The 18,448-nt window shown below is 42.4% G+C and overlaps 1 protein-coding gene across 4 annotated transcripts in view; it reads left to right on the top strand.

The window, feature by feature from the left end:
- Positions 1-18,448, top strand: part of LOC127655137 (semaphorin-5B-like) — a 231,780-nt gene that overhangs the window by 97,369 nt on the left and 115,963 nt on the right. The window lies entirely within an intron of this gene.

Raw genomic sequence — 18,448 nt, 5'->3', positions numbered from 1 at the left:
TATTTTCTAGTTCAGCATATTAAATAAAGACAAAAACATATGGGATGGCATAATTGTGAGTAAATGATGAGAGAATTTTCATTTTTGAGTGCACTATCTCTTTAAGAGGTAATGTTGAGTATAGTGCGTACGTACAAGCCAAATGCCAGAAACCTAATGCAAAGCCTTAACCTGTTAGGCTACAATTACTGTAATCTGTCCCAAGAGGAGTGGTGCCACAGGGCCATTTTATACCTTCTACTAACCCTGCCATTGTAATTGGCTTGAGCTTGTTTGTCTCATCTGTAGAACATGTTCAGAAACCAATCTCATGCAGGTAATAGAGCTGTTGTTTAACAAACCAGCCCCACTTGAGAAAAAACAAAAAAACAATGTTGTTCTTTAACTTTGGGTCCTTATCCTGCCTCTCTAAACCTTATTTGTTCGTGACATCAGAGGTACCGATGTCTGAATTGTTTTGTCACATTGTTGGGCCCTCTGTCACAGCAGACACAGACAGTAGTGGCTGCTAATCCTCAAGTGGGTCTAACCATGGGATTTAATTCGAACGCAAGGTTTACATTTGCTGACTGTGAATAAAATGGAAATTGGTAAGTGGTTTGATAGCTGCAACTTCTGTGTCTGGCTCCAACTTCTTTGCTCTTCTGCTTGCCCTTTCCCATCCATTGTGGACATAAGATGTGCTACGCTTGAATAGACGTTTGAAATTGCCAGCGCTGAATGTTTCTCTCATTGGCTTTGTGCGAGGTGCTCTTTCAAACCTTTTCTTGGCTGAAATGGCCCTTGATTTTTGGCCTTATCCCCCGAGTACCCTTACTGCACTCGTCCTCTCCAATTCTTGGGGTGCCCATTGTATTTCTATTTTTATAATCAGAGTCTGGGTAAGAGGATTTGGATTTCTGTAGCCCTCTGTACATATGCGGTGACCACCGGTTATCCAGGGACACCACCACATGGAAATCATTCAGCAAGCATGTGGAAGATGACCAGAAGACAAAACAATAGCAAGGTCAGACATTGCTCAGATAAGCTGCAGTCTGCATCTTTCGATACAATTTTCTAATCTCTGATGAGAGATGAGTTAGTCTTTTGAGTGGAGGAAATCAATGATTCCCAACCAGGGGTATCCCTTGGGCAGGTTTCAGGTGGTACTGAAATATCTTTGTAACACAGTTAAAGGATGGGCAAGGAGGCGGCGAGAACCGGCTTGTCAATATAAATAATATTTAATTAAACTCAAAACCAAAACACACAAACATAAACACACATGACGGACATGCCTGTAATTCTCTCTCTCTCGAACCATCGTCACCAGCCGCCTTTATCCCTAGCGTGCCTCATCAGGCCGATTGGGGACCGGTGCAATATTCAGGCCCCCGGCCACGCCCACCTCCGCTCCACAATCTTTTTTTTAAAATTAATATAAAGGAAATTACGAAATTTAAATGAAAATAGTAGTGGTGTCAATTGTTAAAACAAATAAAATCAATTATAATTGTGGTTTTATTTTATTATTTGTAATTAATGGCTTAAAGGAACCTGACCCTGTTAATGCAAGCAGTTTTCAGTTATATTGTAAGGAAAGAAAGCAAAATGATGTATGTAAGTTTTGTCAATTTGTGTGGACAACACTTGAAGTTATGGACAGAGTTACATTTCTGCGACTCGTCTCACACTTTTACTCATACACAATACATTATTTCCTATTTTCACATGTCTCACCTAATCAAAACAATGTCAATCTAAATCAAATGTAATTGTTTAAAATTAATGTCAAATTATTTTGTGTTTGTCAGGGAGCCAAAGATAAATTTCCACAGTTGTGGACAAAGTGTAATCAATCAATTATAAGAAAGCTGATTTCTCGAACAGCATTTCTCCAAAGGTGACATTGTTCGAAGAGCGTGAATTTGCTGGGCAAATTTGAATAAATGGTCATCTCTGTGCTATTGAATTAGTTTCACCTTGTTCCTTTTGAAAAGTAGGCCTATATCTCAGTGACAACTTGTTTATACCTCATACACATGCATATTCGCCAATATATTCCCTGAGCACTTTTCAAATAGAACTTAATTGTCTCAGTATTTCGTGACAAGCTTAATGATCAACAAACATACACAACAATGATTAAAAAGACAACAAAATAGGACATTGTTAAAAAGAAATTTGCAACCCATGATCAAACTCTTTATTTATTACAGTTAATGGCTTCTCATTTGTATCATTTTGTATAGTGTTGTAGTGTTGTGTTTGAACAGTTTTAATCATCTGCTTTTACTTTTTATGTGCTGATATACTAAAAAATGGCAAACATAATTTCCCTGGGTAGAGAATGATCCAGAAATTGCACACAGAAAATATTAGAGTGGTAAAAAACGTTGTAAATACTTATGACTCTTCATTAACAACTTCTCAATTTGAGAGGAAATCATTCAGCCACATATACAGTTACAACAAAATGTAAAACATTTTAAAATGTTTGAACTATTCAGAAGCTTTATTTTTATATATCAATTGGCCTTTTGTAGTTATGTCAGTTTAAATCATAGTGAATATTGATTATTCAAATTAAATTGTCTAATTTGACTAATTTCAACTACAATTGTGAGTGTAGTTCTTACTGCTCTGCTTGACACATTTTACCATTTCTGAATCCATTTTACCAATTTCCTCTTACAATTAGTGCAGAAAATGTGAAGAAAAGTATGCAGATTCCATCTGGGCTTGATTATAGTGATTAGTAGTTAAAAAATGTCTGTCTTTTCAATACCTGCAGCGTGGCCCAAATTACCCCTTCTGTCTTCCTCTTTGCATGTTGCATAAAGAGCCAGTCACTTCTAAATGTGTTAGGACGAAAAAAACAAACAAACAAACAAAAAAAAAACAATAATGATTATGATTTATATCCTGTTGAGCCTCTAAGATGCAGACTGTAAAACCTGTTCTTGGCTCTTGGATCTGATGGGTAACACATTAATCTTTTCCAATAAGTGTTTGGGGAGAAAACGTAATAATCGTCCATCAACTCTTTTCTGGGTCGGCCTTCATATTTAGCCCTTTTTATTGTGTATGGATTGCTGGGCAGCAGGCAGACTTGATGATGTGTGGAACCTGTCCAGGCATTTAAAAATATCTTTAGAGAAGGGATAAAATTCCACCAGACAGTGCACCTTACAGCCATTAACCCTGCAAGGGGCTGTTCACACAGGATTTGTTTTTGCAGCCTTCTGCAGTTTTTTTTTCCTACTGTTTTTCTTTCTAAACATGCGCTAGATGGACATCCTTGACTGTTGTGCCACTGTCATGTAGGACTGATCACCCCATGAAATCATGTTCCCCTTATTTGTTTGTAATGTAATGTAATGCTTGATCAGATGTTTCAGTTAATAATTCCTGTTGTAGCTAAAAACATACAAATAGTGATCAGTACAGTATTACCATATACATTCACCACAATTAGCAAAGAAAAGAAACACATATATACACATTATCAACATATTACCCCCACTATTACCCCTCCCAATCCCCAACCCCACACTTACCCTCAACAAACATCCCATCCCATTTTTTTTTATAATAATAATAATAATAATAATAATAATAATAATCACACACATTTAAAACTATACTTCTCTCTCCACTGCCCCTCCCCGAGAGACCTCCAAGAATGCCAAATAGCTGCCCCATTTCCTATCAAATAAATCTTAGTTCCTCAGCCTTCTGGTTAGGACCACTGGTTAGGACCCAATTATTTATGTGTTTAACCCCTATATTAATGACTGACCCATTGCATAAAATCTGGGGCAAAATTTAATTTGAGTGCCCAATACGTCACACTTAAAACTCTGAACCATCAACCAAAATGCTTGGATCTTATCACACCACCAAATAATATGGGATGTGTCTCCATTTACTGATTGGCATCACCAGCAGGTGGGTGTGTCTTTAAGACCAAGCCTATACAAGCTAGAGGGTAAAATCTTGAATTACATAAGGTCCACCCTTGCATCTCTAGATGCAGACTTGACGTTTTTTAGAATCCTAGCTAGACCTGTTGGAAAAAATAGTTTCAGCGATTTATACTCAAACGATTCTGAATCGATCCTGAGTTCAGTTTAAATTACGGCAGAGCAGTGGTGCATGCCAAAGACAGATGTAGAAACAAAGACGCAAGTTGAGTGCATACACTAGAGTCAAGTGCACAAACACGACTGTTTGCAGACCAGCTGTATCAACCACATGACCATTTGTGCCCAAATGAAACTACAATCCCGACATTCTTTCACAAACCCTCACACATAGCAACGGGAGAGTTTATTCATGATAAGAGGCTAAGAAACAATATGAAAGACAAGCTTGCACCCATAATTGTACTGATTTGCACACAACGGGAGAAAACACAGAAGAAAATAATGACGAGGCAGCGGTTTGGAGATGTTGGTGATGTTTTCATTTGATAATTTTTTTTAATCGTAATTAATTAGTTTTCTAAAAGCAGTATCCCCAGTCTCGGAGTATCTGCTGCTTTAGGGGGGTGTATGCTACTCTGTAATAGTACAGAGCAGGTGACACAGGTGTAAATACCTAAAGAACTGAGCTCTGGGAATCCAAATCAAATTCTCAACACTCTCATATAGGTCACTGAGTAACCTCCCTCACAATCCACTCTGACCAGCAGAAAGGGGACTTATTAATACATAATTTTGGGTTCAGCCATGTGCTCAAGGCAACATTTGAATAAATGTCCAAATTAAACACTCTGGACACTTTTGTCCATACCGAGTGCAAATGCGAGATAATGGGGTGTAACTTAACTTCTCCGATTAGTATGATAGAAAGGCTTTGCAATGCAAAATAGGGGAAATAACTTCCTGTTTAATACAAAACCAGGGAGGGGCTCTCTCAGGTGAAAGTTACCAATGAGCCAAATGTCTGAGGTAGGCCTGGCCCACATTTGTGGCCTATGCAATTTACTGAATTGTAATCTGGGATGTTTACCATTTCAAATTAAGGACTTCGCTATGCTATCAAATTGCTTGAAATAAGAGTGGGGGAGATTTATAGGGAGAGACTGTAGCAGGTAGTTACATTTTGGAATACAATTAATTTTAATAACAGTAACCTTCCCAATCATAGATAAATGTAACGAAGCCCACCTGCCAACATCGCTTGAAAAGCTTTTTTATTAAAGGGTCAAAATTACCTTTAATTTAACAACACAAATTTGCTGGGAATAAAATACCCAGATACTTAATGCCAGGTGCCCCTATCCAGAGTAAAATAATCTGAAATTAATCCATTCGTTTGTACCGTCTCTACCAGGTGTCTATAAAGTAACTTAATACAACCTATAAAAGTATTCCCGAACCAGTACATCTTAAAAAGATAATCTAATTTACCATATCAAATGTATTTTCGGCATCAATTGAGAAATTGAGATGTGAAATGATCTGATCATTCTCCACTGACCACATGATATCGATGAAATGCTATCATAAGAGCTACGGCCCGAATAAACCCCACCAGATCTATATGTATAAGAGTTGTCATAACTTTACTTAATCGGTTAGCCAAAATTTTTGACAAGATTTTAACCTCTAGCTGGATCAGGGAAATTGGATGGTAACTCTTTCACCCGCTTGGGAAATAACCTTCCTTCTTTTTATGGGGTGCCTCAACCCATTCACATTCCCCATGGAGAGAGACAATCCACACATATTAACATATGACATTTTGACATATGAGAAAATATTGATTGTGTGTCAAAAACTAAATTATAAAGACCACATTCCAACATTAGTGCAGCAATCAAACCCCAAACTTCCCCCAGAACCAAACAAACAGAAAAAGAAAAATGTGTGCATTAACCCCGCACACGACAGCACCAACTGGCGTCCATCCCTCTAAACTCAAACAGTCCATGTACGCCTACAAGAGCCCCCACGACAAATTTGCCATCAAATTGCTCAAGTCAAACTCCAGCCACTAGGCAGAACCAGCACAAAAGAAACAAAAAAGGCGCTCAGTTTCCTCGAACAGTCAAGTGAATGTTCAGTTAGTCAGTCCACTCGGCTGCAATGTGAGTACCACAAAATAACTTACTCCATTGACTTTATGAAGGACATCACTTGCTTTGGGCATGCAAATGTTTTATGGCCATCCTTAGCATCTATTCTCAATTTGGCCGGGAATATCAGTGCAAAAGCGACCTCCCGTTGAGTTTCTTCCATTCCTTGAATCGATCATGTTTCTCTCTTGTCGAATTCACAAAGTCTGGGAACAAGAAAATGCTGTGGTTCTTCCAAGAAAGCCTTGCTTTACTTCTTGCCTCGCGTAACACTAGATCTTTACCTGATGATCTCAGAAATTTGTCCAGAATTGATCAGGGCCTGTCTCCCTCAGTGGATGCAGTTTTAATTTTTAACCGCTAGGGGCCCAAAAGTTACATTGTGTAGCTTTAAAAACAGTTACACTTATAAAAATGTGTCCCGAGACAATTGTATTTTGTTCCATTCTGTTGAGCCCCAATTAGGTTTATTTTTTTTAATGAAAGAACGTGTCCTTTGTGAGCTGCCCCAAGAGATACAAAACAAACCTTTGACAGGATGTGGTCCAGCCACATTTTTTTATTTTCTTAATCATTACCAGAAGGGGAATTGGAGATGTTTCACGTTATGTGCATTTTAGTAGGTGATGTATCTCAGCCCTGCAGGACATACAGCTGAGTATGTTTGTTTGCTTTTGCAAAGATCAGCTTTTTCTAGCTTTGCCGGACTTTTAACTGTGATATGATTTGGGCTGACTCTTCACTACAGTGTTAAGCATTACGTGCCTGATATGCAGTGGTGGTCCCAGATGACTCAGAGGTTATCATGAGAGTCCTCCAACCCGCAGAATACATGCTGTATGTCAGTGCAACTCTTTTACGCTCTGTTTATGCAGCATATACACAGTGTAGATTCTCACTCTAGTTCAAGCCCCACAGGTTGAACAGCCCACCCTGCAACAACATGCACACTAATTGGAGTAGTTTCTGTCTTTTCTTTGAGGACACAGACCGCAGGCAACCAGGCTGCTGAGAATGTTTTTTGTATAATTGAGAGATTTGTTTATGGTACATTTATAATATATGGGTTTCCCAACCTGAGGGTACACTAACCCCTGTCGCATTTATTTTTGTCTGCCATAAACTTTAATTTCCATTTTTGTGGCTTTTAGTCCATGTCTATTGGCTTTGAGACCATTGACTGTTTGTGTTAGTGTACTCCTTAAACCTTTAGTGCCTATACATGTTTAAAATGTATAGTCTTCATCTATCAAGAAAACTGATCAAAAATATTGATGACTCATCTTACACTAATGGACAAGGAGAATGTCCCTCCCCTAATGCCATCTGCTTTTACCAACAATAGCAAGTAGCCAATCATGGTTTATGGTTGTGCGTAAACTAAAGGCTACTGGCCATATATTAAAAATCTTCCTTTTCCAATACTAAATACACCAATAAATGAAAAAATAACATAAAAGAAAAAATCTGTACTTGTTAAGCAGTTTCATGGGGTCTTACATTTTTTCCAGTAACCAAGTGTTGTGGAAAAAGTGTTGGATAATACGGAGCTTACCGAGATAAAGTGAATAGTATTTGGCTGGTAATGTGACATCAACATGGCAGCAAGCCACCCTTATGCAGCATAATGGTGCCTTCATAAGCTATCGTTAAGATGAGTCTCCTACTCGGAAGTTACACATGAATGCCCCCTCAAGTCATAATTACTGCAGGAAAGCTCTGGGATGAGATATGTGTCATACCTAGTTTCCAAGTTGGAAGAAAATATAAACTTTCAACACAGCGGAGGATGGTTTTATAAATTTTTCAAAATGCAGCTACACTACCAGTCAATAGATTTGAAACACTTACTCATTCTTTATTATAATTTTTCTTTCACATTTTAGAATAAAAGTAAAGTCATCAAAACTATGGAATAACATAAATGGAAACATGGGAATTATGTTGTGACTATACAAAATCCAAAATAAATCAAAACGTCTAGGTTACGTATGTAACCTCCGTTCCCCGATGGAGGGAACGAGACGTGTGTCAGAGAAGCGACACTAGGGGTCTCTCTTGAGCGCCTATATATACAGTACCTCTGTTCTATGACAAAAGGACAATGAGAAGTTGGCAGACGGTATTTGCATATCCCGCCCCCGGACATACGGGTATTTAAGCGGGGCGAATACGGGAGTTCATTCAGGATTTTTCTGAGGAGCCGGAAATGGTCCAGCCACAACAGTGGCTCGGCTCAGCGACGTGGCGGGGAAAACACAACGTCTCGTTCCCTCCATCGGGGAACGGAGGTTACATACGTAACCTAAATGTTCCCCTTCTGTCGCTTTCTCCACGTTGTGTCAGAGAAGCGACACTAGGGTTCCACTTTTAAACGTGCCATGCGCTGAGCCGTGTACGTGAACTGCTGATACAGGAGCGGGCAGGTATTTCTTACGTGCAAAGGCGACCAGCTGTATCAGGCTGCACGTACCCTTCCCCAGTGCCCCATTAAAGCCATCAGAATCCTTCTGGTTACCCTGGAGAGGGGAACAAGGTGATACTTGCCAACCTGGGAACGGGCCAAGGCCCTTCTCTCTATGTTTCTTGCGTAGAGCAACTACGGCCAGGCCCCTTACATGCATTAAGGGAAGGGGGTCTTATCCCGTTTCCTATTTTTTCAGGGGGAGAAGACCCTGCGGAGACCACACCTACCCTGCAGGGGAGGCAAAGAGTGGCAAATACATCACATGGCCGCTTAGGACCTATGTGGGAAAGTTGGCGCGGTGGTTGATCCAGCCTCGTAGCGGGGGGAAGCTTACAGCATGGCAACCGAGGCAGCTGGAACTGCCTAAGGGAGACATGGGAGTCCGCTCGTGAGGGGACAGTTCCGCCGAGTTACACACAGGGGGAGTCCGAACAGGAGGCCTTAACCTGTGGAGCACCTGTTCCAGTACAGGGTAGATTGAGTACCCGTAGTGGCTTGGGTTCCTCCGCTGAACTGCGGACCCAAAAGGGCTAGGGAGGAATCAACCAAGGATCCGAAGATGGGGTCTCCTGGGAACAAAGGCGCACTATTTTACCTCAGCTGAGGGAAAGGGCGCTAGGCCTAAGCGATTCACCCGTCCAGATCGTCAGCGTGTTACCGAGTTCTACGGGCTCGGATCTGAGAAAACACGGGACGATACTGACTCAATTCGGAGATTGTAGAATCTCGCGAAAGTGTTAGCTGTTACCCACCCTGCTGCTCTGCAGATGTCTGCTAGGGAGGTGCCCCTGGCCAGTGCCCATGAGGACGCAACACTCCTGATTGAGTGAGCTCGGACCCGCAAGAGGGGGGGCACGGCCTGAGTGTGATAAGCCAGTGAGATGGCGTCGACAACCCAGTGGGCGAGCCTCTGTTTGGAGACAGCGTTCCCTTTCTGCTGTCCCCCAAAGCAGACAAAGAGCTGCTCAGAACGTCTAGAGCTCTATGTGCGGTCCAAATAGATACGCAAAGCACGTACCGGACACAGCAACGAAAGGGCTGGGTCTGCCTCCTCCCGGGGCAGCGCTTGCAGGTTCACAACCTGGTCTCTGAAGGGTGTGGTAGGAACCTTGGGCACGTAGCCCAGTCGCGGTCTTAGAATCACGTATGTGTCCGCCAGACCAAACTCCAGGCAAGTGTAGCTAACAGAGAACGCTTGCAGGTCCCCGACCCTCTTGATGGAGGCGAGTGCGATCAGCAGGGCAGTCTTGAGAGAGAGGGCCCTGAGTCCAGCTGAATCTAGTGGCTCGAAGGGGGGTCTCTGGAGGCCCGTGAGGACAATCGAGAGATCCCAGGAGGGAAACAGGTTAGGCCGGGAGGGAGTTAGCCTCTGGGAACCTTTTAGGAATCTGATAATTAAGTTGTACTTACCTAGAGACTTGCCGTCTATCGTGTTGTGGTGAGCCGCGATGGCGGCGACATACACCTTGAAGGTGGAGGGGGACAGCCTCCTCTCCAGCCTCTCCTGTAGAAACACGAGCACTGACCTAACCGCGCACCTCTGTTGGTCTTCAGCCTGGGAAGAACACCAATTTGCGAACAAGTGCCACTTTAGGGCGTAAAGGTGCCTGGTAGAGGGGGCTCTGGCTTGGTTGATAGTATCTATGATGGTCGATGGTAGACCGGCTAGATCTTCTGCATCCCGTCCAGGGGCCAGATGTGGAGGTTCCAGAGGTCTGGGTGCGGGTGCCAGAGCGTGCCCCGTCCCTGAGATAGGAGGTCCATCCCGGGGGAATTTGCCAGGGAGGGGCTGTCCGGGTGGGCCAGTCGGGGGCCATCAGAATGACTTGCTCTTCATCCTCCCTGACCTTGCACAGCACCTGTTTAAGAAGGCTCACTGGGGGAAATGCGTACTTGCACAGCCCCGCGGGCCAGCTGTGTGCCAAAGCGTCTGCCCCGAGGGGAGCCTCTGCCGGGCATACCAGAGTGGGCAGTGGGAGGTTTCTTGGGAGGCAAAAAGGTCTACCTGGGCCTTGCCGAACCAGTCCCAGATCAGCTGGACCGACTGGGGGTGGAGCCTCCACACTCCGCTGGGTAAGCTTTGTCTTGACAGCGCGTCCGCTATCACATTGAGGTTGCCGGGGATGTGAGTGGCGCACAGTGACTTGGGTCGCTGCTTACTCCAAAGGAGGAGACGACGGGCGAGCTGTGACATGTGGAGGGAGCGTACTCCGCCTTGGCGATTTATGTAGGCTACCACTGTGGTGCTGTCTGTCCTGACTAGGACATGTTTGTCTCGAGTTAATGGGAGAAACTTCCTGAGGGCAAAGAAAACAGCCAGCAGCTCTAGGCAGTTGATGTGCCAACGCAGCGGAGCCTGGTTCCAACGGCCTGCGGCTGCGTGCCCATTGAGCACGGCGCCTCAACCCAGTTTGGAGGCGTCGGTTTTGACCAGAACGCCTCAGGACACCTGCTGCAAGGGTACTCCTGCCCGTAGAAAGCAGAGGTCTGTCCAGGGTTTGAAGGTTTGGCGGCAGGCGGTGGTAATTTTCACATTGTACGTGCCGCGGTGCCATGCTCGTCTTGGGACTCGAGTCTGGAGCTAGTGCTGAAGTGGTCTCATATGCATCAACCCCAGCGGCGCGGCCACCGCAGAGGATGCCATATGCCCCAGGAGCTTTTGGAATCGTTTCAGAGGGACCACGGTGCCTGGCTTGAAGGAAGCGTGGCACTCCAACACCGACTGAGCATGCTCGTTGGAGAGACTGAGTCATTGAGACTGAGTCCAACTCAAAGCCGAGAAAAGAGATGCTCTGAACCGGGGTGAGCTTGCTCTTTTCCCAGTTGACCTGAAGCCCCAAGCGGCTGAGGTGCCTGAGCATAGTAAATCTTGCGAGGGGGTCAGAATGAGCCAGTCGTCCAGGTAATTGAGTATGCGTATGCCGAAGACGTCAGCTCATCATGCACCTCCGGGAAAAACGGGACCGGGGTGGGGCGAGGCTGTGAGCGGCGCCCAGACCTCAGGAACCAGTCGTCCAGCCGTGATGGCTGTGGGGAGGATGGAGGGTTCCAATCCAAGCCCACGCTATTGGCTGCCCAGGAAAGCATGTTGGTCATCTGCGCAAAAGCAGCAGCCCAGGGGAGTCCTCAGCGTCAGACACCGCACCCTCCGATGCAGCGGCGAGCTCATCCGCTTCTTTCTCTAGAGGATAGGCAGACTGGCTGTAAGGTCGCTGTTGCCTCGAGCACGGACAGGAGTCAACGAGCGTGCGGGTGGTCCGAGGGGGCATACACGGCGGAGCTGCACCCGCTGCCATCCCCAAATCGCCTCCATCGCCAACCGCATCGTCCTCAATCCCGTGGGAAGAAGGAGCAACGCGGGGGGTGGCTGGAGTGGCTTGCTTACGGTTGTAAGCGAGCCGCGACCGCAACGTTGTCATGGTCATGTTCTCGCAGTGAGAACATGAACCATCCACAAACGCAGCCTCGGTGTGATCGCTACCCAGACACACGAGACATCACCTGTGGCCGTCTGAAGCAGAGAGCACTCTACCGCATCCAGGAACAACACAGGGGCGGAAAGGCATCTTTATATAAAGACGCGTCCTTAAAAGGACGTTCAACGCCGCTGTGTTTTGCTCTTTTAGAGGAAATTACTCTTTTAAATAAAATCACTCTTTTATGAAAAAAACTTGTGAGAGTTCTTTTTTCTGCACTGTCGAAGCGCCCAGGGGCAGGAATGCACAGCCGTGCAAACAGGAGAAAGCCGCTGTTGTGCACCGTAAGGTCCAACAGCATGCAGCAGATGAATGACAGGAACTGGTGTGTAACTCGCAGCAATTGCAGACACGACCATCGGCTCCAAAGAAATTTTCTGAATGAACTCCCGTATTTGCCCCGCTGAAATACCCGTATGTCCGGGGGCGGGATATGCAAATACCGTCTGCCAACTTCTCATTGGCATTTTTTCATAGAACAGAGGTATATATCGGCGCTCAAGAGAGACCCCTAGTGTCTCTTCTCTGACACAACGTGGAGAGAGCGACAGAAGGGGAACTGTGTTATATTTTAGCATCTTCAGAGTAGTCACCGTTTGCCTAGAATTTTCAGACATGTACTCTTGAAATTTTCTCAACCAACTTCTTGATGCATCACCATGGGATGCTTTTTAAACAGTATTGAAGGAGTTCCCATATATGTTGGGCACTTATTGGCTGCTTTTCTTTATTATTTGGTCCAAGTCATCAATTTCAAAAACTTATTTGTTTTTTTAAATTACATTTTAGTTTTATAATGAAATAAATGAATATGGTGGTACAATTATATTTTTCAAAACTAATTTCAAACATTTAAGCATACACCTTCAAAAGATTTTTAAGATCATGAGAAACATTTCAGTCAGTTGTTTCAAAACTTTTGACCGGTAGTGTACCTTGTTATCTCTTGCTGTTTCAGTCACACACATTCACGTATATCAGTAAATATTTGATGCATATTGTATGAATGAATGTTACATTTCTATATCGCTTTTCTGACACTACATTCAAAGTGCTTTACACACTGAACAGGGGACTCTCCTCAACTAAGACCAGTGTGCAGCATCCACCTGGATGGTGCGATGGAAGCCATAGTGCGCCAGTATGCTCACCAGCTATTGGTGGAGAGGAGAATTTTTACATTTGTAAACAGAGAAAATTGCATGCATTCGACCAAAATTCCATTATCGTCAGCAAGCTGTCTAACATGTATTACATGTCAAAATAAGAGTTATCATAGTAATATGTAAGAATTAAACTGGCTTCTCCCATGTTTCCTATTCTTTTCGACAATAAAGCACTTGAATGTGCCTGTGGCAGTGCGGAGGGCGGGGCCGGGTCGTGATCATACACTCCCGGTCCCTTATCAGGCTAATCAAGCCTCCGAGAGGGATAAAGGCAGACTGCAGAGGATTGTGTGGCAGAGAGAGATAGTTTACGGACATGTCCATCATATGTGTGTTTGTTGTCTTTTAAGTTTCTCATTAAAATATTATTTATATCGTAAAGCCGGTTCTCACCTCCTCCTTTTCATTGACTTCTTCACACTGGTGCCGAAACCCGGGAAGGAGGAGGGATACGCCGTAGTGGAGTTCTCACCACTACCGTCCACCCCAATTACTGCACTGTTACAAGAAGTACCCCCCCTATTTAGTTATTTCAGACGGGGATGACCTGCCGGCAGACAGGGCAAGAGGCACGCCCTTCCCCAGAGAAGGGGGTACGTCATGCCGGGGGCTTCCCTGCCTGCATGCGAGAACGAGGGAGGAATGTGGCAGGGCGGAGGGCGAGGCTGGGTCGTGATCATACACACCCAGTTTCTCATTAAAATATTTGTTATATCGTAAAGCCGGTTCTCACCTCCTCCTTTCCATTGACCTCTTTACAGTGCCATACTCATAATTACTGCTTCAGAAGTGAGAATTTAGATAATTCAGCATTAAATAAGGCAACATTAAATACCTTTTTTTAAAGGCACTGATATAACTTGAGTCTTCATCTCATTGGAGTGTTATATACTGTAAAAATATATACTGTATAGCATGCATCTATTCATTATATTTCTTGAAAGGTTAACATTATGTAAAATCTAAGGGGGTAAATAAAGTCTTAACCTTCAAATGATAATTTGGGTCATAGAGGTGCAGCTGACAAAAGTAGGGAACCCCTGTATTATGTTATAATGTGTTAGCTGTCTTACTCCTGACCTACAGTAATGGATAGATAAACTCCATAAGCTTCTTTATAAAAAGAATAAAACAAAGGCTCCTTCTTTGTCCTCATCAGTTATTAATCACTCACTGTCTGTCAGACAGCTGTTTCTTGATTTTCTAAATCCAAGAAGATGTTCTTGGATTCTCTATGAACACATTCTATCAGAGACATAAAAGGCCATAATCACAATTTAAACACTTGTGAGAGGTATGCTGAGGGTGTATTGTAACTTGTGGATGAGATAGGCCTATAGTACTGATTGTGTTTGTTGCCTTGTCATTATTTCTCTGTAAAGATTGCCATTTGGTCCCAGTCACTCTTTTAGTCTTTAAATATATTGATTTAGGGGCATGTTCTGGTCTTTTTTCTGTCTTTCCCAGATGTTTGCCTGTGAATTCTATGAAAACTCTTCACATTCATGATGTTTGTGTTCCCATGTGCCTAGCAGATTGTTTTGGATAACCTCAACATCTGGATGACTCCATCTTCCATGACAAATTCTGACTTTATGAAGTGGTATTTATGGATGTCTTGCTAATGGAAACCAGTTTTGCTGCAGTATTGACCTGCTGTGTGAGAATACTGCAGCTGTTTTTGTGTGTCTTTTAGGGTTGCAGTGGTATACCGGTTTCATGGTATACCACATTATGAACATTGACAGTTTTCATACCATGTACATTTGCTTATCTATGGTATTTTAGAAAATAAATGCAACCGGATGGAGAATCTCACCCACGTGTGCACATCTCCTTTTCTCCTCGACTGCCTGTCAGACCTGTCAACTTGCACTACACACACACATGCAGCAGAGAAAATGTCAGAGAAGCGAGGGGGTCTGACTTAAGTGAGTGTGTGTGTGTGATTTAAAGCAGTGTGTCTCAACTTGTGGGTCGCAACCCAAAAGTGGGTTGCAGGTCTATTCAGACTGGGTCAAGGGACAGTAGTGAAAGAACAATGCCAATGTTCACCCATTGAAGATATTTCAGCAGCTGCCGAAGTAATAGCCTATTTAGGACTGGCAAGGCAGATTTAACGGTAATCTCGCAATCAGCTAAAGGCTTCTCATCTGCACTTTTGCACGAGTGTAAGGAGCTCGTGATCAGGATCTGCTCTTCTCTCTGACGAGTGTGTGCATCAACTGGGCATCCCTCAATATTGGGGAGGGCAGACCTCAAAACTGATGTGACCAATTTAAAATCAAGTGAGAAAATTGTTTCACGATTTTACATGAGTAAATGTAACTGTTATATTTTGACAAAATGTTATAGTTTCATATGAAATAATATAAAGGTAGAATCTACAGTGGCAGTTGTAGTTAAAGTTTCAAGATGTATTTCAGCTAGTACTTTTTTTTTCATAAATACTTTAATTTGTTATTATTATTACTATATTTAAGACTAGCTACTCTGACCTAACCATGGTAATGAGGAGCCTTTCCTCCTGTGTAATATGTATGTTCTGTTGGAATTATGTTTGAAATTAGTAAACAAACATGATAATAATTGGCACATATAAGTAAATATGCTCTTCAATTTTTAAAAGGGGGGAGAGAAAACTTCCTGATGCTTTTGTTGTTGATGTCAACAACAGAAATAATGTCACTTGATGCATGTCCTTGTACTTTAAAACCATGAACAAAACTATGCAACATAAAAGGAAATATGACACAGGATGCATTAAATACAGGTTACGTGTTTACTATTGTGGGTCGCAACTTGATTTGACAATGTAAAATCTGTAAATAAATAAAGGTACAGACAGGAGCAGTATGTCACGCAGCGACAGTATATGTTAATTGTTAATAATCATCGGACATTACTTCAAAAGCTCACACAGCTGATGTTATTTTTAATTTAGTAGTTCATTTAACATGCTATGCTAACATGTCAACTAACATGCTTTAGTTATATAACATGTTATAGTTTCATGCTATTTTTTTTATCATGTTAATAATTCAGTTTATTATTATAATTCTGTTAGCTTTCTTATTTATTCTATTTTTTTTCAAAAGGGAGACTTTTTTTTACACATACTTTCATTTAAAAAAATGGTTTCCCAAGTTTCAATTATAATAAAGCATTTGTTTAATACCGTATACCGTGAAACCGAAATATTTTCTCATACCGTTGCAACCCTAGTTTCTTTGTGTGCGCCTGTATTTATACCGGTCTGTTATGAACAACTAAATATTTATTTTACTGTAGATGGTTCAGGAACTTTATTTTGTGCAGGACATTGGGAATCCTGCTTAAAAGACCAGCTTAAACCACCATGAATATCCAGGCTGTTTTTTAACTGGTTAGTGCTTGTTTGTGCTGGTCTAGCTGGTGGACCAGGATAGCCAAAATTAAGTTGTTTGGCTAACATTGTCTTTCTGATGAAGCTGGTTGGCCTTGCTGGATACCAGCATGAATGTCTATTCTGCTCCAGACTGATTCTTGCTGGTTAGATGCTGGTTTAGCTGGTGGACCAGCATAGCCAAGATTCTCACTTGCATAGCTGGTAAGCTGTTTGGCCTGCATGGACTTACTGATGAAGCTGTTTAACCTTGCTGTAATAAGACCAGCTTAGACCAGCATGCATATCCATGGTGGTCCAGGCTGTTTGTTTTTTATCTAGCTGGTGGACCAGCATAGCCAAAATATTCAACAACAAATCTTAGTTGGTTAGATGTTTGGCTATTATGGTCTTTCTGATAAAGCTGGTTGACTTTGCAGAAAGGTAGAAAAAACAGTTTAGACTAGCATGAATTTCCATGCTGTTCCAGACTTGGTTTTGCTTTTAGTTCTGGTTTGGTGCTGGTGGACTAGTATGGCCAAGATATTCACCAGCAAAACTTGACCTGGTTGAACTTGCTGCTTTCAGACCAGCTTAGAACAGCGTACATTTTAATTGGTTCTCCAGGCTGATGCTGGTTAGTGCTGGTTTGGTGTTAGTATACTGTAGCTAGTGGACCAGCACAGCCAAGATGTTCATCAGCAAAACTGAGTTGTTAGCTATTTGGCCAGTATGGTCATGCTGAGTTTTTAAAGTAATCTAAGACTACCCATTTCAACATGACTTCTAAAAACTTACTATTACTCATGAATCCTTTGAGTATGATCAATGTGTGAAAACAAAATTATGTAATATTATAAAATAATTTTCTAATTTTAGTTAGGCATGTAATTTCCAGAAAACTTCTGGGAGATCCTATTCTGATCATAGAAGATAACAAATCTTTGTATTGGTTCCCTCTTACAGTGAAATCACATTTACTAAGCCACATTTAGGTCAGCAATAGATCAAGTGGTTTTATTTTTACATAATGCCCTTTCTAATTCCCAATTCAATAGGCCCAGTGTGTGCCTTAAGGATCTGCCAGTGCAAATTGTTGTGATTTCCGAACCGTTGTATCAAACAGCGTTTTTATGTTCTGAGATTCCTTGGTAAGCAGAGCTTTGACTAAGTGTCATGTTGAATTAGGATCAGCACCTCTAAAGAGGCCTAGCTAGATTTGTGCGTAACTGTTTTCCTGGTCCTCCTCACATGGTCCCTGTGAAGTCATGGTAAATATGTGCATTCATTTTCCATACTTAGTTACCTCCATGGTGGAACTCTGCATTAAATGCTTAATCCGTATGTTAGACTAAACCAGTGGTTCTCAACTGGTGGGTCATTATCCCAAATTTGTGTTGCAGGTCTGTTCTGATAGGGCTGTGGAAAGCAGGGAAAGAGCAATGCTAAATGCATATAGTAAAATGCAACAAACCAGCTAATTGTGCATAATCAGAGTAGCAAAACAATAGGCGGATCAGCTTTTAAAAGGAAGTAGGAAATGCCCATATCTTTTGTTGATGATGTCAAAGACAGTGTGCAAAATCCACCTCTGTGTGTTGCTATTGTGGCAGCAAACATTATGTCACTTGGTGCCATCTTGCCGTATAAGGTAGATGCCAACATGAACAGGCTACATGATATGCTCTCATCCTTGAAACCCATGAAAAACTAATTTAAAGAAAATATGACCCAGACTACATTAAATATGGGTTCAAAAATTTGAATGAACACAGTTATTGCATTGTGCAGTGAATTATTGGCTGCCGACAGCAAGAAGCTATTGAAATTCAGGAGACATTTAGAAACCAAACTCTCAAACTATATGAAAATTTTGAGTTTTTCAAAAGTTGTGAATGGTAATAATAA

The sequence above is a fragment of the Xyrauchen texanus genome, chromosome 14 (assembly GCF_025860055.1).
Source record: "Xyrauchen texanus isolate HMW12.3.18 chromosome 14, RBS_HiC_50CHRs, whole genome shotgun sequence".
Classification (NCBI taxonomy): Eukaryota; Metazoa; Chordata; class Actinopteri; order Cypriniformes; family Catostomidae; genus Xyrauchen; species Xyrauchen texanus.
Note: the sequence above shows the minus strand (reverse complement) of the source record. Positions and strands in the feature narration are given on the sequence as shown.